Consider the following 24,292-nt stretch of genomic DNA (forward strand, 5'->3'; position numbering starts at 1 on the left):
AAAACCTTTCGAGTATATATTCAAATGTTATGGAGAGTCGAATCGTAATATCACCATTACTTAAATCATCTATGATTAGGTGTTAATTTTTGCTAGCAGTAAAAGTCTAATTTATTAATAATTTCGTCAGTTTTAATAATTACAGTAAAAATTATTTAATTAACATGTAACGCTTGGTTGGTTCAAAAAATGGTTCAAATGGCTCTGAGCACTATGGGACTTAACATCTATGGTCATCAGTCCCCTATAACTTAGACCTACTTAAACCTAACTAACCTAAGGACAGCACACAACACCCAGTCATCACGAGGCAGAGAAAATCCCTGACCCCGTCGGGAATCGAACCCGGGAACCCAGGCGTGGGAAGCGAGAACGCTACCACACGACCACGAGCTGCGGACAACGCTTGGTTGATAGCCAGCTTTCTAATTAGAAGGAAGGTCAGCGTTGGCCGTAATATTGATGGTTTATTGATAGCAAAATCGATTTTCAATCACATAGTGATCTTCTTCAGTGCTGTGGTGTACAAATTAAACACATAGGCACTGGTATCAAGTTACTATCAGTAACCAAAGCTAAGTATCGATCACAATGCACGAGTTATTGTGATCGTTTCTTAGCTTTGGTTACTGATAATAACTTGGTACCAGTGCCTATGAGTTTAATTTATACATCACAGCACTGAAGAAGTATGTGATTGAAAATCGATTTTGCTATCAACAAGCCATCAATATTACGGCCAACGCCGACCTCCTCCTAATTTCACGTATATGGTCGTTGTGCACACAGCACTCCATGGAGCCGGCCGCGGTGGTCTAGCGGTTCTGGCGCTGCAGTCCGGAACCGCGGGACTGCTACGGTCGCAGGTTCGAATCGTGCCTCGGGCATGGGTGTGTGTGATGTCCTTAGGTTAGTTAGGTTTAAGTAGTTCTAAGTTCTAGGGGACTTATGACCTAAGATGTTGAGTCCCATAGTGCTCAGAGCCATTTGAACCATTTTGAACCACTCCATGGAGTCGCCAATCAAAAAGCTTCCTAATTGTCAAACTGAGCGAGGAGGAACAGCAGTTAAGGCGCTGGACCCACAACGGTGTTGAAATCTCCCGTTAGCCATCCGGGTCTACGAATACGAAGGTTCTGTAAATCATTTAAAATGTCAGAATGCTTAGCTTGAATAGACCACGACCGATTGCCTTGCCTAGCGGTGTCCGTTCCGAGCTTGTAAAAGAACATGGGACGTTTACGCTTTGTCGGAGCTGAGTTCTTTCGAGACGGAGTACGAGCTCGGGTTATGGAGGAATAGAGATGGAACTCGGCCTTTCCTATCAAAAGAAGTACACGCTGAGCTATTCTTTCTTAAATGCTTTTGGTCCCTACAGGTATTTCTCAGTCTGAACTGTTAACTACAGTTTTGAAGAATAGTTACGTTTCCTGCGTACCGTAAATTACCATAGTCTCAGTATTGGAAGATCTTCGAGCTGACAGTAAATCAAAACAGTGGCTTTTTATAGGACTTTTCTTTTTGATGGTCTGATACGAAATAGACAACGTTGGGATCCTACTGTCATTCTCAAGGGTCCACAGCCGCCTTCTGCTGCGCCGTCGACTAGATGCGCGTATTGCTTTGGTCACAATGTACTTAAATCTAGATCAATAGATTTGCAAGAAAAACAATAGCATCCTGGCAGGTGTAGAATTATCGTTTCTGGTGTGTACTGCGTATGGTTAGATTAAAATTATAGCATAGAAAGCACGATACATTGCAGAAATTAACACCGTCTCGTAAACTGCAATATCCGTCCATACCTGGCGAATGATGTTCTCAGATATCATTGTGTATTACGTTTGCCCAACCGGCTCGGAATTGCGAAACCTGGATATACGTCCAACCACAGCGATTATTTTCGTACTGCCTATTTATCGGCCGTTGCACAGGTTTAGGTTATCCTAAACTGGTGATAAACTCGTAACTCTCGATAAGGGGGCTAGCTGGTTTTGTCCAACTTCGGATTGGTATGGAATCTTCTTGGAGGCTATTCCCAAGGGACATTTAAAGTATGTCTTTTACGCTAGGCCTATACACTCATAAGCCAAAACATTATGACCACTGCCCATCGTGGCGTTGGATGCCATCTGGTGGCGTTGCGGGCACGTGACCCGGTAACAAAAGTACGTAAGCGGAGCAGACACGGACCTGGGATCACGCTAGCTAAGATGTGGGCTGCAAATGGTAAAATTCGTTGACATAAAAGACTCTGAAAAACGGCATCTTGTTATTTCACAGAGCCTGTTGACGTCTACTGTTCGTGAGCATCTACGGAAAGAGGTAGGACAGAGGAACTGCCATTAGGCGGTAAGTGGTTGGACGCCCACGACTCTTCGCAGAACATGCGGTTCGGAGGCTTGTCTGCTCTGTGGAGTAAGTGGATGGTTATCTATGGCACCTCTGTCGAAGGAGCACAATGCTGGTGCACGCACAAGTCTTTTGGAGCACACCGTTCATCGCACAATGTTGAACATGGAGTAGTGCTGCAGACCACCCCCTACGTGTTCACAAGTTGACCCTACGACATCGTCAGTTACGACTGCAGTGGGCACAGGACCATGGGGATTCGACCGTCTATCAATAGAAACATGTCGGCTCTTCGGATTAATCACATTTTTGCTACACTACTGTAGGTCGATCGTCGTCTCCACAAACGCCGTCATCGTTGTGAAAGGCGGCCCGAAACGTGCCGTGCGCCAGGGACGTAGCCTGTTGGGAGCAGTATTATTCTTGGGAGACATTCTCCTGTGCGGTTGTAGTAATCGAAAACACGATGACAGCTGCGAACCGCTTGCATCCCTTCGTGCTTGAAGTCTTCCCCAACGGCGATGTCATCTTTCCCCAGTGAAACTGACCGTGTCTCAGAGCCAGAACTGTGCTACCGTGGTCTGAGCAGCATTATAATCAACTCACGTTGATGTTTCGGCAACCAAATTCACCTGATGTAAATCCTATGGAATCCATCTGGGTCGCCATCTGGTGTCATCAACGCGAATTACATGACCTGTGCGTAGACATCTAATCCCACATACCTTCAAAAACCTACCAACAAACTGTCGGTTCCCTGATACGCAGAACAAGTGATATATTTAGTTCCAAAGACGGACAAAGAAGCTATTAAGCAGGTGCTCATAATATTTTGGTTCAGAAGTGTATTTTGGCTCTTAATCGTAGAAGCAGGCTCACTTGAAATTTGTCCATTACAGTGCCATCTACCACAAATGGAGAAAAATGGTTTGAGTACACCGTACGTATTTTTTGGCGTAGAATCCGAATACTCATTAAAATAGGAGTTCCCATTTGAAAAGACAAAGTTGACGGCGCCCACGCAGGAGGGGTGTTAGGAAGTGGCCAGTTGCAGCACGGACGCATGGCTCCTTTACCAATATTAACTTTTCATCTAGAACATGTTTTCAGCCGTCTCCAGTTAAAACAAACACCCTATGAATGTAACTGCACTGCATGAGCCAATTTGTTAAATTTTGAGGTTTTGGCATATAATTCTATTCATATGAAATTTCAAACGCTTGTCTGCGACATTGTCGGCTATTACTCGCTCTGTAACCAAGCTGACTAAAGCTTGCCTTTATATTGGCACACGATGTGGAGGTAGCAGGCTCGAATTCGGACCATCATTACCACCATCATCATGACATCATTTATTGCAAAAAATAGACCATTTAAGCTCTCGGCAGAAGATAGAATTACACAAATACGTAAACGTGGAACATAATGAAATGATAGACACATCCAATCCATGAATCATGAGTAAATAGAATTGTAACATCACAAATATTGATTACATATGTTTGCTCATTTACTTCTGTCTCTGGCAGCCTCAGTGCCTGGCTACTGGATCTTTTTTCAGACTCACTAAAATTCTGTCTTTCCACCTCGTTCGCAGACGAACTCTTGAACGTCTACCACTTGGCTGATGTACTAAAAATTTGTTAGGGATACTACCCTGTGTTCGGAGAAAATATCCTGCCCACTGTAGTCTTCTTTTTGCAGTCACTCACCCAATATCAGCTCTCTTAAACCACCAACACAGATCCCATTTTCCAGTTTCTGTGTTGAATACCGGATCATAAATTTTCTTTAAAATCTTCCTCTCAAATCTACATAATTCTAATACGAGAATAAATTTTTATCACTAGAATTCCATCAGCAAGGGTATGCGAAGTGGTTTTGTGAAGGTCCTGAACTCTAGAATATTAGTCGAAGTGCAGAATTAGCTACCAAATCTCTCCGCTTTCACTCTATTTATGGTCACTCATCCGCCAGATAGAGACTGTCTCGTTCGCACGGTACGGCAGCTGTTTAAGATTTCCAGCCACGCACATTGTGGAATTTGTTAGTATTTCAGAATCCTTCAGTACAACAACGAAGTTCCTGGACAGATCACACAGTCTTCACAGTCGAAATCGTTTGTGGACTACCCATTCCAGTCATGTGAGATTTGAGTGTATGCTGACACTAGAAATGTGCAGTAGGGGTAATGCGTAAGCGTCGAATACGCAGAAAAAAAATTTGGCACTAGGGGTACAATGGGAATGGGTTCCACGAGAACTGCCTGAGAACCTAACGTAACCTGAGACCGACAGTGGGTGGGCCGGTCCATCTCTATCCTGGTCCACATTCCCTATATCGATAATCTGGCGGTACAGCCGCCTCGTGGTTCGTTACGGAAAATGGTCGGGGATTCTGTTCCTGCAAACCGTTGGCTAAGAGGAATCCTCTTCAGGTGGTTCAAAAATGGTTCAAATGGCTCTGAGCACTATGGGACTCAACATCTTAGGTCATAAGTCCCCTAGAACTTAGAACTACTTAAACCTAACTAACCTAAGGACATCACACACACCCATGCCCAAGGCAGGATTCGAACCTGCCACCGTAGCAGTCCCGCCGTTCCGGACTGCAGCACCTAGAACAGCACGGCCACCGCGGCCGGCCTTGCGGTAGCGTTCTCGCTTCCCGCACACGGTGTCCCGGGTTCGATTCCCGGCGGGGTCAGGGATTTTCTCTGCCTCGAGATAACTGGGTGTTGTTGTGTCGTCTTCATCATCATCATCATCATTCATCCCCATTACGGCCGGAGGAGGGCAATGGCAAACCACGTTCTTAGATAATACAAATCTCCTTCATCATAACCAACATGGATTCCGCAAACAGAGATCATGTGAAACTCAGCTCGCCCTATTTGCCCAAGAAATTCACAGTGCCGTAGACACTGGCGAGCAGATTGATGCCGTATTCCTGGACTTCAGGAAGGCATTTGATACGGTTCCGCACTTACGTTTAATGAAAAAAATACGAGCTTACGGAATATCGGACCAGGTTTGTGATTGGATTCAGGATTTCCTAGAAGAAAGAACTCAACATGTCATTCTTAACGGTTCAAAATCTGCAGATGTAGAGGTAATTTCGGGAGTACCGCAAGGAAGCGTGATAGGACCTTTATTGTTTACAATATACATAAATGACTTAGTTGACAACATCGGTAGCTCCGTGAGGCTATTTGCAGATGACACGGTTGTCTACAAGAAAGTAGCAACATCAGAAGACTCGTACGTACTCCAGGAAGACCTGCAGAGGATTAATGCATGGTGCGACAGCTGGCAGCTTTCCCTAAACGTAGATAAATGTAATATAATGCGCATACATAGGGGCAGAAATCCATTCCAGTACGATTATGCCATAGGTGGTAAATCATTGGAAGCGGTAACGACCGTAAAATACTTAGGAGTTACTATCCGGAGCGATCTGAAGTGGAATGATCACATAAAACAAATAGTGGGAAAAGCAGGCGCCAGGCTGAGATTCATAGGAAGAATTCTAAGAAAATGTGACTCATCGACGAAAGAAGTAGCTTACAAAACGCTTGTTCGTCCGATTCTTGAGTATTGCTCATCAGTATGGGACCCTTACCAGGTTGGATTAATAGAAGAGATAGACATGATCCAGCGAAAAGCAGCGCGATTCGTCATGGGGACATTTAGTCAGCGCGAGAGCGTTACGGAGATGCTGAACAAGCTCCAGTGGCGGACACTTCAAGAAAGGCGTTACGCAATACGGAGAGGTTTATTATCGAAATTACGAGAGAGCACATTCCGGGAAGAGATGGGCAACATATTACTACCGCCCACATATATCTCGCGTAATGATCACAACGAAAAGATCCGAGAAATTAGAGCAAATACGGAGACTTACAAGCAGTCGTTCTTCCCACGCACAATTCGTGAATGGAACAGGGAAGGGGGGATCAGATAGTGGTACAATAAGTACCCTCCGCCACACACCGTAAGGTGGCTCGCGGAGTATAGATGTAGATGTAGATGTAGACCCTGCCTAGTATGGCGGTGCGGGTATGCCGCATCGTCCCCTACGGTCCTCGGGGTATGGGACCTCACCACACACATACAAGTGACTATCAACAGGCTATTTGGCCACCAGCAGGTAAAAGGATCTGTGTAACTACGAAGTGTTCAGTTTCTAGGTAAAGTTCGGAACGAAAGAAGATCTTCAGAAAATGAAAAAGCTCTACCTGTGCCATGTTTCACTAAGTCCTTTCTTATATCGTCGACAAAAACAAAATACGACATAGCACACTAGGTGTACTCATCACATACATCCTACAGTAAGCAGATACACCTAAAAGACAACACTCATACATCACTAAGGAAAGGCTAATTAGCACAAAGAAGGAAAGAAATTGCTACTAGGCGGCTGAGTATGACCCCAAGCGGTTACCAACCAATCGTGTCCACAGCAGTCAACTCGTCGTTGAATTTTCTTCTTTCAGTACTGACAATGTACACGTATGAACTTAGTTTTTCGTGACGTATTGTGTACAATATTTATGTCTCTATTAAGCATTTACAATGGCTGTGTGAGATTCATTTGAGAATGGCCAGGACGAGAAGGTCCAACTGGCCTTGGACGTATAAACAACTGGAGCGACATTTCATTATCTAAATAACTACTCTGTGTTTACTCTGCCACTCATGTCTGTATACTAGGATGATAAAAATGAGAATATGTTTGCAACTTCTAACTTTCATATTCACAATTCACTCACGGCTCGGTGACGCAGGGTGCCGCAAGGCTAAATTACTGGACTCGCGAACAGCCGATTTCAAACGACAATGTGATCGCCATGATTTAGCTTTATTAATCATTTGGTCGTATTAGCTAGTTAACAATTATTCAAAGCTTTTAATCGGAAGTTTCTGACTTTACAGGGTATTTCAAAAATGGGGGACATAATTTCAGGTATTCCCCATACGTAGACCAAAAAAAAGTTCTATTTACTGGAAAGTTTTTTTTTTTTTTCAAGTAGTTTCCTTGACAGATGATATTAATACCACAGTTAATTCCGAGGCGAGGGGTACGTTGGGTGTTGTGTTTGGCGTTCGTCATGCACCAAATCATGAGCTGCCAGAAGTGGATTTCATGTACGGTAAGGTGGACATTTATGCTGCACTGGGGTAACCACAGCGATGTCCAGATCGGTAGGCATTTGAGTGTTTCTATAGTCGTCTATGCCATCACAGGAAGTTTACATCCTCTGGTTCGGAGAGGCTGTGACCAAGGTCTACACCAGACGAACAGGAGGATATCTCGCTGGTACTGAGATCGAACGTTCCCTGATCGTCAGATTGCTGTACCTAACTCAATTGCTTAGCCTCCATGCTCTCCTGATTTGAACCATATCTATTTCTATTAGTGGGGTCATTTAAAATAGTAAGTGTCTTCGTCACCGGTGCCTGACATGGAATCCCTTAGGAATCGAACTGTGATAGTTTGTGTGTAAATACGCAATATTCCTATTATTTTGGATCGTCTTCGCACTACCATGTAACGTAGATGTGAGGCCTGTGTTCCAATAGTAAGTGAACGTTTTGAGCTTCTTCTATAAAGACCAGCGGGAAGAAAAATGATCCTGTGAGTATCACTGTTTTGCAGTCCTTAACTCCTAAAACAAGGGTTTCAGGGCACATATGGTAATTAACTTTTTTATTGACTACATGTGGGGAATACATACTCGAAATTATGCCCTCTATTTTTGAAACCACGTGGATATGGCGTAAGTTACGCGTTAAGATTGTGATTTCGGATAGAGGGACGAAAGGAAGAATTTGATGGAATACCATCATAGCGAGGATATGAGGCAGTCTTTTCACTCGATTATGCTGGCGTTGGAGTAAATTCAGGTTTCATAGTATACAAACCTCTAACAATGCGGAGAGACATACGGGTCTATTCGAAAAGGAGGAGGAGATTTCAATCATTTATTGCTTCCAAACCACAAAATATTCAAACACAATTCCAGTGTTCATGGAGAGAGAAAAGCTCAAATTTTTATGCATTCAATGTGAGCACCATGTGTTACAAGACAAATATCGAAACGGTGTCTCCGTACTTGCTACACGAAGCAGCTGGTATGTCGTTATCAAATTCATTGCTTCCACAGTGCGATGTCGCAGACTTTTAAGAGTGTCAAGCATAGGAGGGGATAAAAACACAGATAAAAGTGACAAAGTGGTAGGTCTGGAGAGACCTGGGAGGCTACCGGCGATTAAGTTCATCTTCTGCTCCTCCTCTTCCAATCCAACGTTCTGCGATGCTGTCATTCAGGTAACATCGGACGTGCTTAGAGAAATGAGGCGGGGTATCATCTCGCATAAAGATGGGGTCACCCGAATCATCTTCAAGTTGAGAAAAGAACCAGTTTTGAAGTATGTCTATATAGGTTAGTCCTGTCACAGTTTTCTCCATGAAGAAGAAAGAAGAAAGTGCGGCCGTGATTGGAAAGTCTACCCGGACTGTTCAAATTTTAAACTTTTGTCTGTCCAGAAACGTTGGAATTATGGTGCTACCTTTTGTAATTTGGAACATATTTTTGTGTTGGCAGAAGAGCCAACACCGTGTTACTAGAGGAGGCCGAAATGCATGCGTTTTAGCTCACGCAGGCTGGCGTGAGGAGGAAACAACTATACTGACGTGAGGACTGGAACATGGCAAGGAATTAGAATTCAGAAAGCGGACGTAGCTAGTTGGATACTGAACTTTAATCCATTAATGATGAACGTCGCTCTTGACGGTACATGATTCAGAATATCAATATCAATAGTAACTGAATATGGCGCCTTGCTAGGTCGTAGCAAATGACGTAGCTGAAGGTTATGCTAAACTGTCGTCTCGGCAAATGAAAGCGTATGTAGACAGTGAACTATCGCTAGCAAAGTCGGCTGTACAACTGGGGGCGAGTGCTAGGTTGTCTCTCTAGACTAGACCTGCCGTGTGGCGGCGCTCGGTCTGCAATCACAGATAGTGGTGACACGCGGGTCCGACGTATACTAACGGACCGCGGCCGGTTTAAAGGCTACCACCTAGCAAGTGTGGTGTCTGGCGGTGACACCACACATATAAATGTTTAAAACCTGTTCCTTCTTTTTGAATATCCCTGTATTTAATACAACCGCTGAGAGCAGTTTCATTGCACTCAGTCGTAAGTTGCACAAGAGCAAAAGCACATTATTTGCGAGTCATCTCACAACAAGCAATACTGAGTGGCCATTTTTAAAGTTCAGTGTCAGCAGATGCTCTGCCACGCGCAGCCGCGTGCGTGCAGTTTATCCGCTAGGCTCCATCCCGCAGGGACACACGACTCTTCCACGATATCAACAATCAGCGGGGGTAAAAGTATCTCATACGTCTTCGTAGCTGCAGGCTGGGAAAGAACGACACAAAACGAGAAACTTAGGCAGATGACGCTCACACCTAATATGCTAATGCAGGCGGTACGATAGCGTGAGCCAAAGCCGAAACCATAATGAATCAACTCCACGCCATATCAGACTTGGAGGGCAGCAATAAGTTTGTTAACTAATCAATTCGGTAAACATTTCATAATGTTAGCTCTGTTCACGTTGTACACTCTTCCATGTCTAAAAACTTGCATCACCATCAAGTATTCACCAGTAGTAAATTAAATGCGGTTCACATATGGCCTACAGGAAGAAAATAAAGTGAAGGGTGTTTCAAAAAGATTCATCCGATTTCACAGGACCATATGGTTCAAATGGCTCTGAGCACTATGGGACTCAACAGCTATGGTCATAAGTCCCCTACAACTTAGAACTACTTAAACCTAACTAACCTAAGGACATCACACAACACCCAGTCATCACGAGGCAGAGAAAAGTCCTGACCCCGCCGGGAATCGAACCCGGGAACCCGGGCGTAGGAAGCGAGAACGCTACCGCACGACCACGAGCTGCGGACACAGGACCATATCCTCTTCATCAATGAAAATGGGAACTTGAGGTAATTTTCAACTTACTCACAGAATTACAAAAAGTTTTGCTTGAAATTTCTCAAAATTTGAGATAGGAAGGGTCGATCTGTATTTGCTTTGGAGAAAATTGTAATAGCCACGATCGCAATCAGTTCTATTTATTCCAGACGGCCGGTATCAGCCGTTAAGATTGTCATCATATGATCTTCAAAATCATATTGTTCTTATACGTCCTGTTCCATTACGACTGTATCACACATGGTATGTTGACATAGTGGAGAGTGTGCAGCACATCTCACACAGGTCTCTTAAAAATAAAAACACGTTTGTAAAAAATAAAACTGTACAGTTAAAAAGCACATTGTGTGACTAAGGACGTCCTCACAGATAACATTCCACTGATGCTTGTTAGATTTTGCACTGAGTGGCAGTGCACATTTGTGCACACGTTTACATTTGCATGAAGATTTAAGTGCACCATGGATCCACATTCCTTAAAGCACACAGTTCAGGACTATTCCTTATACGATTGGCTGGAGGCTGTTGCGACAGTGACAGCCGTATCTTTATCATTTGAACGTGTACAGTCTCTGCCACAAGAAGATTACTCTGCGCGATTTATGTTCTGCCAGTGGTTCTTGCAGAAGTGTGCTACAAATCCCAATTGACCTTCTTTGTGTTGTTCACAGAGGAAGTACACTTCACACGAGCTGGCATTACAATCTTCCACAAACCGTGTTCATCGTCTGTCTCTATCCTTACTTTCAAAAGAATCATCCGCTTTTACAAGGGTATATTTTTTACACGCGTGCACACACAGCCTTGAGATAGCTTTTACAATTACGTTTAGGATCAAATTTCTCAATTATCTTTCACAATTCTTCACTGTGCCCTCAACAGGACGTACAGGAAACATTCAGAAAATTGTCGAGCCCGTCCCATACTTTTGTGAGCATGTCATGAGTCACTGCGTTCCCTTGTTGCTATGCGACATCTGATTCTCAACAGATCCTCTTACACGCAGATGCCAGGGCGGTGTTACTGCGTCCTCTTGAGAACTGTATTTATTCACAACAATGGAGAAAGATATATATCCAGCACATCAGATTACGTGCCGGCCGATGTGGCCTAGCGGTTCTAGGCGCTTCAGTCTGGAACCGCGCTACCGCTACGGTCGCAGGCTCGAATCCTGCCTCGGGCATGGATGTGTGTGATGTCCTTAGCTTAGTTAGGTTTAGGTAGTTCTAAGTTCTAGGGGACTGATGACCTCAGCAGTTAAGTCCCATAGTGCTCAGAGCCATTTGAACCATCCGATTATGTGACTCCTGTAACCTTCTCCTCCGCTCTAATACGGTAAGTGACTACTGTATTCGTCACACCTCGTTGTGGTGGTTCACTTTCCCACTTAAGCAAACTTTGCTTCGTCGCTAAACCCTTAACATGATAGAGGGTTCTTATCTTCCGTTTTGAATTCTCAAAACTCTATGCGTTGTAGGTGTCTCCACCATGAGGGGGTTATAGCAATTGAATTCTGTATGGTTTCAAACACAAACATCGCCGCAGGACACACCACACAGGCAGACAAACAGACATGGATGAGTTCTTGTAGAAGTCTGTAATGCCATCTCATGTGAACTGTATCATGCCTGATCTGCGAACAACAAAAAGACCGGAAACTTTGAATTTGTAGTACGGTGCTACAAGAACCACTGGCAGAACGTAACTCGTACAGGGTAATCTCCTGGTGTCAGAGCCTGTACACGTTGCAAATGATAATGATACAACTGTTGCTCTCGCAACAGTCTGTAGACCGTAGTATCAGTACATTATACTGAAACCCTAACGTTCCTGTACTTATAGGAGTCGTCTGCACAGAATTCAGGATCTCCTCCTCTGTATCTGGAGTTGCAGATCTGGGTCACACCCTCTCCAGACCAGGAGATATAAACTTACTGTAAGCGCACAGACGACTATGGAAACGCTCCAATGTCTTCCGCTCTCGTGGTACAAATTGAAGTGTTGGCAGAAGAGCCAACACTGTGTTGCTAGAGGAGGCCGAAATGCACGCGTTTAATTACACGCTGACTGGCGTGAGGTCTGGAACAGTTAAGGGAATTAATAGTAGCAAATAAAGTACGTAGTTGATATAATACTTAACTTTAATCCACAATTGGTGTACATCGCTCTTGACGGTACATGTTGTAATCTCAATATCAAATGCTATGGCGCCTTGCTAGGTCGTAGCAAATGACGTAGCTGAAGGCTATGCTAACTATCGTCTCGGCAAATGAGAGCGTAATTGTCAGTGATCCATCTCTGGCTAAGTCGGCTGTACAACTGGGGCGAGTGCTAGTACGTCTCACTAGACCTGCCGTGTGGCGGCGCTCGGTCTGCAATCACTGACAGTGGCGACACGCGGGTCCGTCGTATACTAGCGGACCGCGGCCGATTTAAAAGCTACCACCTAGCAAGTGTGGTGTCTGGCGGTGACACCACACAAATGACGACCCAGTACAGCAGAGGCGTCCACCTTACTGCACATGAAGTCTACTTCTGGCAGCTCATGATTCGAACGCCAAACACAACGGTCAATATACACTTCGCCTCGGAATTAGCTGTCCTATTAATATCTTCTGTCACGGAAACTACCTGGGCGAAGAAAAAACTTCCTCGAAAATATCATTGTTTTGAAGGCCATAACTCGGATACCAAATATTTCCGGACAAATGTTGTAACAAACTTTTTTTATTGTTTCCTTATGGGGAATATACGTACCTGAAATTATGCCCTCTGCTTTTGAAATGCTGTATATAGTCAGTACCTTTCGAATGGACGATTTGAATAATTGCCAAACTGCCCATAAGATCACACGTGATGAAGGAAACTACACATGGTGGTTAGACAGTTGTTGGAACTCGGCTGTTCGCGAATACGAGTCCAGTAATTTAGGTTTGCTGCACCTCTGCGTAACCGATCCGTGAGTGCTTGTGAATATGAAACTTATCTGTTTCAAACATATTTTCATTTTTATTGTCCTGGTATTCAGATGTGAGTGGCAGAGTAAACAAAGAATAGTTAATAGTTATAGTTATTAGTTTCTCCATGTTGGGAGACTGCTATTGTTCCGTAACTATATATTCAGTTAATGAAATGCCGCTCGAGTTGCTTAGAAAGTAAAAGTCAGATGGATTTTAAAGTGATATTTCCAATATCGTAGGGAGACTGGACTTATCATGAAATTATAAACAGCAGTTCTTTAGACATATGCTGCCCCGTTATTGACAACTTTCTTTAAAAGCACTCTGCAATTTCGTAGCTGCATTTAGACTCTAGTAAGCATTAGAGATGGGTCATTCGCGAACTAAATGGTCCAAAGGAACGGTCCACCAATATGAACGGAAGGAGCGAGGAACGAAATCTAAGGAACGGTCTTTCATAGTTCACTTCTGTCGCAGCTTTCTACTCGTAGTCCCTGGGAACGGGAAGCGGTCGGCTCGTTCCCGTTAGGTTTAATTAGTTCTCAGTTCTAGGCGACTGATGACCTCAGAAGTTAAGTCGCATAGTGCTCAGAGCCATTTGAACCATTTTTGACCGAGGAAAGTGCATCACATTGTGAATTATTTCTAGATAGTTGTGTGTATGTTATCAAGTGTCTCAGCGTGTCTTCGTTAAATATCACGACAAAAACCCACGATAAGCCGATCGAAGTGTCCTCACTCCCAGGTTCAATAATACTGTGGTCGACTATTACACGACACTCAAGCGTCCAATTCAATTCACTGTGTTTTAACTTCTGCCCGCTCACGCTAGAGGATGTAATTTTATTTTCAACCTGAACCCGCCGTCCAGTGCAACAATTTTAGAATTTTACCAAAGTTAAAAAAGTACTTTCAGCTTTTAATTGGTAAAGCGTACAGTTTGAAATTACGGACTTGTCACAATATAACAACTTTTAAAGCTAAAGCATGCCAATTCGTTTAATGTGTCGAATAATACAGTTTTTATGGTCATGACTCGACCATTTTTTTCTCGGATTCCATTGGGCTATCATTATTTAATCCTGCCGACTTGTACTTTATTAATCATTTGACGTCTATTTAAAACAGAAAAATATGTGACATGTATAAAGGGCCATCTAAGGAGTTTCCGTTCGCAGGCCGTACAGTCCAGAAGCGGTATGGCAACTAGGCAAAATCGACGTGAGCATTGAGGTAATCATCTTACCAACGCGCCAGGTTGAAGATACCCATTTGGTAAAACATCGTTCCCTGATGCGTGAAGATGTCCGTAACTGCCGGTTGCACCCCCACGTCCGAAAGGAATCGTCGACCCTTAAAGGCCTTTATTAAGGAGGTATGATAATCGCAAGGGAAGAGATCAGGACAATAGGCTGGGTTCTTGAGTGTCTCCTATTTGAGTTGGCGTAATGGGTGAGACTGGTCAGCCAGATCGATCGGAGCCTTGCGCCGAATCGCGACCAGCAAGGAACTTGGCATACCATTCCACAACGGTGGTTTTCGATAGACGTGCTGCCCCATACACGTTTTTTATTCTCCGATGGATGTTTACCGGTGTTTGTTCTTCGGCAGCGAAGAAAAGCATAACAGTACATTGTGCCTGTTTGGACACATTTGGTAATAAAGTCACTATAGTTCACTTTTCGAATTTACCGCACACACATAGGAAAGACACGAATGCCCCACTAATACCTTGCGTACGAGTCGGTGCTTATACAGTTTACCCACATCCAAGTCGCGCTACGTTACATATACGCTGCGGCAACGCCCTCAAACGGAAGTTATTTCATAGCCCTTTATATTTTTCTGTACTTCCATTTTGCACGAATAAGCTTAATTTTTCGTGTCCTGTTATGTAAATATTTATGCATCTGCGTTACGCATTAACAATGGCAGTTTCAGATCCACTAGAAAGTGGCCTGGATGTGAATGCGGAGACCGGCCATGGATTTAAATATAGCATATATCAGCAACTGGATCGGTCTTTCATTAGTTAGTAGTTATTACTGCCTTAAACATTTTTCTTTCCGGCTACTTCGCAAAGACATGTAGCTGTTTAAATACATTTCGACTTGTAGCGGCGTTTCTCAGAAGTGACAGACAGTTACGTCGTGTTGTGGAAGAGAAGCAAACATTTCTGACTCTGAAAATCGTCGAGGCCACAACCTAGTGTTCCAGACATAACCTAAAGAAAACGGTTAGTTCGAATATTTAGGTTCAAGAACACATGAAATGGAACTGGTTGAAAATCAAGAATGTTCATAAATTCCGTCAGCTGCAGCTACGAGAATCAGTTCATTAGAGTCAGAGCTGAGACACTGCTATCACTAGCTTGTGCATTTGACTTAATAGGTTACGTAAAAGTACGAGGGTGCGAGTTTGGCGTACTAGAAAATAAAATGCATTTTACGTTGTGTTCCCTCAGGTGCTCTCGCTTCGGTCTTCTTTCGCAATCCCTCGAGGCCACGGCACAGGGAAAGTCATAAATCTGTACTGCATGCTCTCAGTTTCTTCTACTCTTTCTTATTACTTTATTTAATAAATAAAGATAGCCAGCCACCCCATCCCTTAAATTAAACTCAGAAAAACGGTAAAGTGTCCCCAACGTACCCCTAAGGTCTTCAAATGTACCAGACCGCAACAGAATATCGTATTTCCATAATTTGTTACGTCTGTAGCTGTCGCCTCTTTTTCAAGATATGAAACCAAATTATATAGCTCAGGGGAAATCATGTTAGCAGTCCGGGAATAACATTTCGTGGAAAAAAGTATTTATCTTTAAATGTTTCGAAACATTACATTTTCCTATTCTGTTCTCGTCATCTAATTATTTAAATGAAATCTTTAGAGTAGAGCGGGTTAACGAGCTCTTGTTGTGGAAGAGAAGCAAACCTCACCAGTATATAGTACGCTACACAAAACGCCTGTGTAATGTAATGTTCTTAGGTACCCCGTGAAGTCGCTCACTAAAAGCAGAAACAAGTATTTAGATGCGCAGAGAAGTAGTACACTGTCTAATGAAATGTTCTTATGATCTCCCGTTGTAGCCCATCTCTGCAAGACTCCACGCAGTTTTTTGAGCTAACCCTCGCTAGTTAATATTCGTATTGATCGCAAGACGCACCCTTACAACTGAAAACCGCTGGCTTCCACGAATTTGCGACGCACGTCACCGCTTTTTGTCTTCTGATCGCACTGCAGCAGATTCTTCTCCTTCTTCTGCAGGCACTAGAACACTAGCATACTTCATGCAAGAATACTTGTATCCACTACCGCTGCTGTAAGTTCCCACTTGGATTCTCGGTTCCTCAGAACTTATCTCTTAGGCTTCCTTGCCCTTACGTCCTCGACGTAACTGTCTTATATGACGAGTCCACATTATATTGTTAAAACTGCACCTTTGGCGGAGCCGCTGTTGTTGATTATCATAACTTCGATATTCCGTGCTTCACTATTACACTTGATGGGATTCGTGGTTGATGCCTTAAAAAAGGTCATGGCCAAATTTATTCTACAGACTTGCGAAAGCAGTGCTTGTGCTCCGTTTCAAACGGATTCGATGTTAACAGCTTACTCTAATTGTAATGTACTTATGAACAGCAGCGAAGATCACTATTGATTTCATCCCAGAAAACACTAGGGATTTCCTTTGTCAATTACTGCCTTCTATAGACTTGTTCTAAGAGTTTTTAATCCTAGAACAATAAAGGAGGAAATGTTACAGTGTTACTAAACCTCCGTAAACTTTACTACTCCAAAGTAATTCGAGGGAAGTCTTAATTTGTAGGTCATCCATTAATTAATTACAATTATTGGATCACCAACGCTATGTTACATACAAAATGAAGTATAAAATATCATGTTTGATATCCTACTGCAATCGAAAATTTTACAATGGTTCAGTAATCTAGGGTTAAGCTACTTTTATACACTGATCAGCCAAAACATTATGACTACTGCCCACCGCGACGCTGGATGCCCCCTAGTGGCGTTGCGGGCACATGAGGCGGTAACTAAATAAAGTAAGCGGAGCAGATACGGACGGGGAATCACCCTAGCGAAGATGTGGGCTGCAAATGGCATTGAGATAAGCAGCTTTGACAAAAGGCAGATTATTATTAATTCGTAGAGCCTGTGAACAAGTATCTCGAAAACGGCTAAGCTGGTCGAATGTTCACGTGCTACTGTCGTGAGCATCTGTGGAAAGAGGTAGAAGGACAGTGAAACTAGCACTAGACGCTAAAGGATTGGAAGTCTATGACTCTTCACGGAACGTAAAGCAGGATAGATGATGATCTGTGGCATCTGTGCCGAAAGAGCACAATGACACAACGACATCGTCAGTTACGATTTCAGTCCACACCGGACAATCGGGATTCGACAGTCGATCAACAGAAACGTGTGGGCTCTTCGGGTGAATCACATATTTTGCTACCCTGGGTCAATCGGCGTCTCCACAAACGCCGTCATCGAGGTGAACGACGGCTCGAAACGTGGAGCGCATTGCGGACGCAGGCTGATGGAAGTAGTATTATGCTTGGCAGACATTCTCCTGCGCTTACATGGGTCCTGTGGCAGTAATCTAACACATGCTGACAACTGCGAACCACCGGCATCCCTTCATGCTTGATGTCTTTCCGGACAGAGATGTCATCTTTCAGCAGTATAATTGTCCATCTCTCAGCGCCAGACCGTGCTACAGTGGTTGGAGGAGCATTATAGTGAAGTATCGTTGATGTTTCGGCGGCCAAATTCACCTGACGTAAATCCTATGGAACCCATCTGGGTCGCTATTGAGCGCCATCACCGCGTACGTAAATCAGCGGACCGTTGTTTACGCGTATTACATGACCTGTACGTAGACATCTAATGCCACATACCTCCACAAACCTACTAACAAACTGTCGGATCCCTGATACACAGATTCAGTGGTATATTTCGTTGGAAAGACGGACAAACAAGCTACTAAGCAGGTGGTCATAATGTTTTGGCTCGTCAGTGCATCTGCTTCCGTGTAAGAAATCCAGTACAATTTCTAGAACAGGAGACGGAATCAAGCTCTTCCGTACCTTTTCGTTTGTCACCTCGATGAGTGGAAACCATTTATGATGCAGACGTGTGTGCTCAATTTTTTTTGTGAGTTTTCTAGTTGTTTAAAATTATTTTTCGTCTTTGTTGGACTTGCTTTCTGCATTAGTGCCTGTTTCAGTTCCATAAATTAAGTTTTCTGCAAATTTGCTGTACATGTGTGGAAGGATGGATGACAAAGATTCCAAACCCCGCCGATAACGATGTGTTCAAAACCCCGCCGATAACGATGTCATTAGGAGGTGTTGAAGTGTGGCTGCGTGGACGCAAAACAGTTAGCCTCCATGAACAGGCATAGTCCACTTAGTGGTGCAGTTACAACAGTGCGGAAAACATCAGGTCGTAAAGCTTGTGGCATGTTTGCAGGAAGACTGTTTGGCACAGATAAAAAACAACCAACGTTCTGATATGTGTACATATTAAGGTTCCACATATAAAAATATCTGCACTTATACCCATTACAGCCTGTACAGTCTAATAAACACGAAAGGGAGAGAACAGCTCAGATTCTTGTTTAAGAACCGACACTCATAACTGATTATGGTCAGAAGCAATATATAACTAAAAACGTTTTATAATGTGGCAAGCTGGAGAAGATCCTGTCATCCATACTTGCAGAGTGAGAGAAAGACTGTATGGATAATAACATTTTTCACTTAGACATTTCAATTCGTCTAGCTTACACCCCACCTCCACTTTCGTTACCAATACATATTACTAATGTCCTCTACCGCGTTTTTCTGTCTGTATGTGAAGGCTAATCTCAGGAACTATTGTGGATGGACTGATTCACGAGGAAGGTTTGGTATATAACTTCTGCCTCTACGCCATAAAAGTCGTCCGGCCGGAATACTTAGCGCTGCCCGTGCGAATCAGGGGCATTGACTTAATGTTTGACCTCTGCTTAAGACAGTATTACTACTCACGGCACATATTTGTTGAAAGCACCGATGATGGCTGTTAATCAGTTGAAATCAATTTGCAAAAGTGAATAAATAAAACATGATTTTGCGACTGGTTGCTGCATATTTGGTAATTTTATGGTTTATGGTCGCTGCACGACTTGGGAACCACATGGAGCCCACCATTCAATCAGGGGCATATCACGCGCGGGGTAGCCGCGTGATCTTAGGCGCCTTGCACGGTTCACGCGGCTCCCACCGTCGGACGTTCGAGTCCTCCCTAGGGCATGGGTGTGTGTGTTGCCCTTAGCTTAAGTTAAAGTTAGATTGAGTAGTGTTTAGCCTAGGGACCGATTATATCAGCAGTTTGGTTCCATAGAAACTTACCACAAATTTCCAAGGGCATGACACTAGTAATTTTTATCTAGATTTTTCACCGCCAGCCCTCCTCCCTCCCCCCCCCCCCCCGCCATTAAGGAAGGTTCATTACATTATACTATTTATTGATATACCATTGTTTTTTCTGACTGATAATAACTGAGTACAGCCACATTTATAATTCATAAAAAGGCAGGTTTCCAAGAACGAACTAGAACATCAACTTAGAGCCAAAGCCAAGAAGCTAAACGAGGTATTTGAGAGTTACGAAGAGGGGCTTTAAAGTCAGAGGACGTTTCACTGTACACCTTAAAAGGATGCAACGGCAGAATCGTAAGCAGCTTATGCTGAGTGCCGGGCTCCACAATAAGATCTTCACTAGCCATAGCTGTGTGCCGGAGCAGGCTCCGTGCTGTTTTCCATATTCACTAAGCCTGTTAACAAAGTACTGCATGCATGGGGAGCATCTTGACGAAAACAAGGAAAAAGTGCAGTGTAGATAGGATACTTGGAGGCGGAACCTGTTCTCATTTGCCGTAGGCCTTGAGTTTCGAGAGGTCCTGCACCGTGTATCTTAAATAAGGAATTACTGAATGCGAATGCATATGTAATAGCAGACAGAACTTTATTTTACTGTTTGTCGTGATTAGTTCCTGGCAAAATTCGCACTGTGCTCAGTTTAAAAACTGAACCATATAGTTCTAATTTGGTCTGTGCGAACAGATTGATCAGTTTTGTAATACGCCCTGTCCAAAAGTTAGTGTCGCATCTTATCCGTTGCTGATGTTTTTGGGAATCAAGATGAAACTTTCGTGGAGTAAATGTCTGTCGAAATGATTAAATACAAAGACGAGGAGATGACAGATCAAAATCATAGGTAAATGTTTTAGCGTATACCCATGAATAACATAGTACGTTAACACTTCCCACTCTCTTTTCGGTTACTGATTACTGACAATATTAATTTTCGCGCTTTGCGCCGAGTCAGCCAAAAGTTTCCTCGGACCCACTAACCCGATTGCCTAAGTCGAATTGTCATCGACGTGGAGATGCCAAGTGAACATTTGACATAGAATTAAATAAACGTGGGCTGTTTGCAGAAGAAACAATAAACAGTCATGTAGATCGGATTCTTATTTTAGAAGCAGCAAACTAAGTGGAGCGCGAAAGTCTCTTGGTTCAAGACATCCCAAAAGGCTTGTTATGCATGACTTCTCTGAAACCTTGTGTTCTACCGCTACCTGTCTAGAAGACAAAGTTTATTTACATTAATATGACCCTGAAATTCTCTATGGGTGATGATCCTTAATTTTTACGGGAACATTTGGTACAGGATATTTATTATTTATCAGATACACGTCCGAGTAAAATTCGAGAACGGAAATACCAGTCGTTCGATTTCGTGAAGCTGAGCTCGCAAGGCACGAATAGTCTCTCTTCACCGCTGGCAAGCACGTAGCAGACAATCCCAAGGGTTTCTGTTTGGCGTCTTTATAGCCCTCTTGAGCCGCTCGATTCTTACCTTCTCATGACACCTTTACTGATGTGGATAAGTCAGCGGCTTATCTGAAATTCAATCATAGCTAGCTAATATCGTACGCTTACAACTGCTAGCATTTCATTCTCCGTAAAAGGAAGCTGTTGATCATGACTTAGGTAATTACAGAACGGATGTCTATGTCATCTCCCGGACTCCATAATCAGTCAGGGCGATTCATAAAAGCGATCACTTAGTGCAGAGTTAGTCACATGAAGTGAAGTGCGTCGAGCTTCTCAAGCGCTACGCACAAGTAATGTGCCAGATTTTGTCGTATGAAATTTGGGCTTGCCATCGGATATGTAGTGACTGTTTTGATTATACAAGATGCACCATAAATCCACTGACAAAATATCGGAGGTTGCTCAGGCCTCAGCTGGATCGTTACAGAGTAATAATGTAATTATAATTTATTCGGCTTTGTAAGTAGAATTATATTTGTAAACATGGTTCTCGGGCGAGTCGTCGGACTTGGTTGCGAAATTTATGCCAGTCGAAGAAGAAACTGCGCAGGCCTGAACGCGCCAAATTTGGTGACAACAGCCGAAATATCCTGATCAGTAGCGAGAGAGACACCTGTCGGCCGAAGAACCAGCAGCTTCGACGCAGGCGCAGAGGCCGTCAATCATACTGTCGACAACCGCAGCGCCCGCTGAAGGGAGCCGCCTGCCGATATCCGCGCCCGCGCGGCGTCTGCCCATCCTCGCGCTGTCATCCGAATATCTGTTTCGCCACCGCAACCTTATCCCTTAGACGACCAATAATTCCTCTTTGTGGTTGCTGTGATTTTAACATGGCCAGCGCTGCATTCCATGCTGTGCTAAGCTGGTATCCTGTGCCCCTGTTTAGCAGATTATTCGAAATGCTATTTTCCACTAATTTTTTGAATAACATTCACCCAGAACGAAGACGTCGAAGAGAGAATTTTGATGTTTTTGTATTCCTGTACTGAGACAATGCTCGGCCACTGGAGATTTCTCAGGCTGGTCCAAAGTGTGTGTTGTCATTGTTCGACGCATCTGACTTCCACGGTGCTACAAGTTTGTCCCATGTGCGAAGTCCCGCAGGTGCAAGGAATCTTACAGACACCGGGCCTTCTTAAACCGGAATTATCTTTCAGTGAGACTAAAAGAGCACTGAGTTTCGTTGGCGGCTGAAAGACGCATTTAACTTTATGTTCCGAGAATTATCTTCCTATTTCAGAAGAAACGTCTCCGACGTGTGGTAAGACCACCATTCTTTTTGTTCTTCACTTTCTTCCAATTCCTCACTTTGTCTAACACGCTTCTGGTATAAGGCACGGCGAATCTCCCGTTCAGTATATCCATTTTGTAAGAGTATCTTACGGAGGTCGCGTAGCTCTGTGGACGAACGTCCTAATCACGCCACTTCGTTGTGCAGGATGGTGACAGCTGGTGCCCTGTGAGTATAAGTCTGTGTGTGTAGGTTTACGGTACAAAGCGTGACCCAAGGTGCCATCCTCTTTTCTCCACACGAGCACATCTTGGAACGGTAGGTCACCGTTTTTCTCCATCTCCATCGTAAATTTGATTTCCGATTGAATAGAGTTTAGGTGTTGCATAAACAAATCCAGCGATGCAGTGCCGCGGGCCAGATAACAAAGGTGTCACCCACATATAGCAAAAAGCACGTAGGTTTCAACACCGCTGACTGGAGTGCTCTCTTCTCGAAATCTTCCGTAGAAAGACTGGCCACAATGGTTGACAAGGGACCAGACACTGCGACACCGTCAGTCTGTTCGCCGTTTCTCTCCATCTCCATAGTAAACAATATTTACAACTAGTGAGTCGGGAAATCTCGACCAACAGAATTATCTTTTCTTTCGTGAAAATAGTTTCACAACAGTGAAAAAGCTTGTAATATGCCATCACCAAAACGAAGCAGCACGAAAGGATCTGGTTATTCGTGACACGTAGCTTTTAGCTTTTCCATTGCATTGAATGAACCCATAGACGCAATGCATATCGACCTATCCATACTGCTTTGTACCACTGTTAACGTACAACTAACGCTGCCGTTAGAACAACACCGAGGCAAAACTGAGCTGTACAATAGTAAAGTAGGCCTTAATGTTGTCAACAGCAAGTGCCGTGAGCAAAAGGAACATCTTTGTATCCAAACAAGACACACAGCGCATGCGGTCAACATTTGCACTGTCATGCAGATGATTTCAATGCAATATCGATACAAGAGATAAGAAATCAAACGAAATGTAACTACTCTGTAAAGAACCACCGGAGACTACGGGTCCATTATACCAAAATACTTGGAAAATTTCATGTGCTTTAGCCAGGAGATTTGAATATTGTCTGACAAGCAGTGTTGTCAGCTCTTTAGCGTTACCCGGAGTGCATCACGTGGAAGCGAGCTGACGTTGCGAAACCGGAACTCACCGTAACATCTCATCTGACGATAATGGGAAGATATTTTTCGGAAATAGAGAATGAAACCAAACCCTACTAAGACATGGACGGATTGCTTTCGTTTGTGCATACAGCTACAGGTCTATTATGGTGACAGACTACTTCACCTCTTTCAGCACCCATAGTATCTAGGGGTTACATCACCCGTAGTATCTAGGGGCTGCATTAGCCCAAACACTGTCCTACAAAAAGCAACTGGAAAACAACGCTGCGTAGATACGTACTACGACATACGCTGTGCAGAACAGCCTGGGGCTCCTTTGCTGAAATTCTGCGCACTTGAACACTTGGACTAGTCTGCTCTATTGAGGAATATGACGCTCCTATATGGCTCAGTACTCCACACACACAAACTCTGTACGCACAAATGAACAACACAATGAGAATGATCAGTGGTACACTAAGGTGAACCCCCGTCAAATGGCTGCCATATTGAGCCACTTTCAATCCCCTGGAATTCGGTGGAAAACAGCTCTACTCCGTGAGCTTAAACGCATACAAGGCAATCCGCAACTACCTATCCATCAAGATGCCGTTACTCTGGAAACAAATCAGCTCCAATCAAGATAACCATATATAGC

At 43.7% G+C, this 24,292-nt stretch overlaps 1 protein-coding gene across 5 annotated transcripts in view; it reads left to right on the forward strand.

Moving 5' to 3' along the window:
- The window catches only part of LOC126184543 (cAMP-regulated phosphoprotein 21), a 1,287,166-nt gene that overhangs the window by 414,456 nt on the left and 848,418 nt on the right, over window positions 1–24,292 (forward strand). The gene's annotated exons all lie outside the window — the stretch shown is intronic.

This window comes from Schistocerca cancellata, chromosome 4, assembly GCF_023864275.1.
Source record: "Schistocerca cancellata isolate TAMUIC-IGC-003103 chromosome 4, iqSchCanc2.1, whole genome shotgun sequence".
NCBI lineage: Eukaryota > Metazoa > Arthropoda > Insecta > Orthoptera > Acrididae > Schistocerca > Schistocerca cancellata.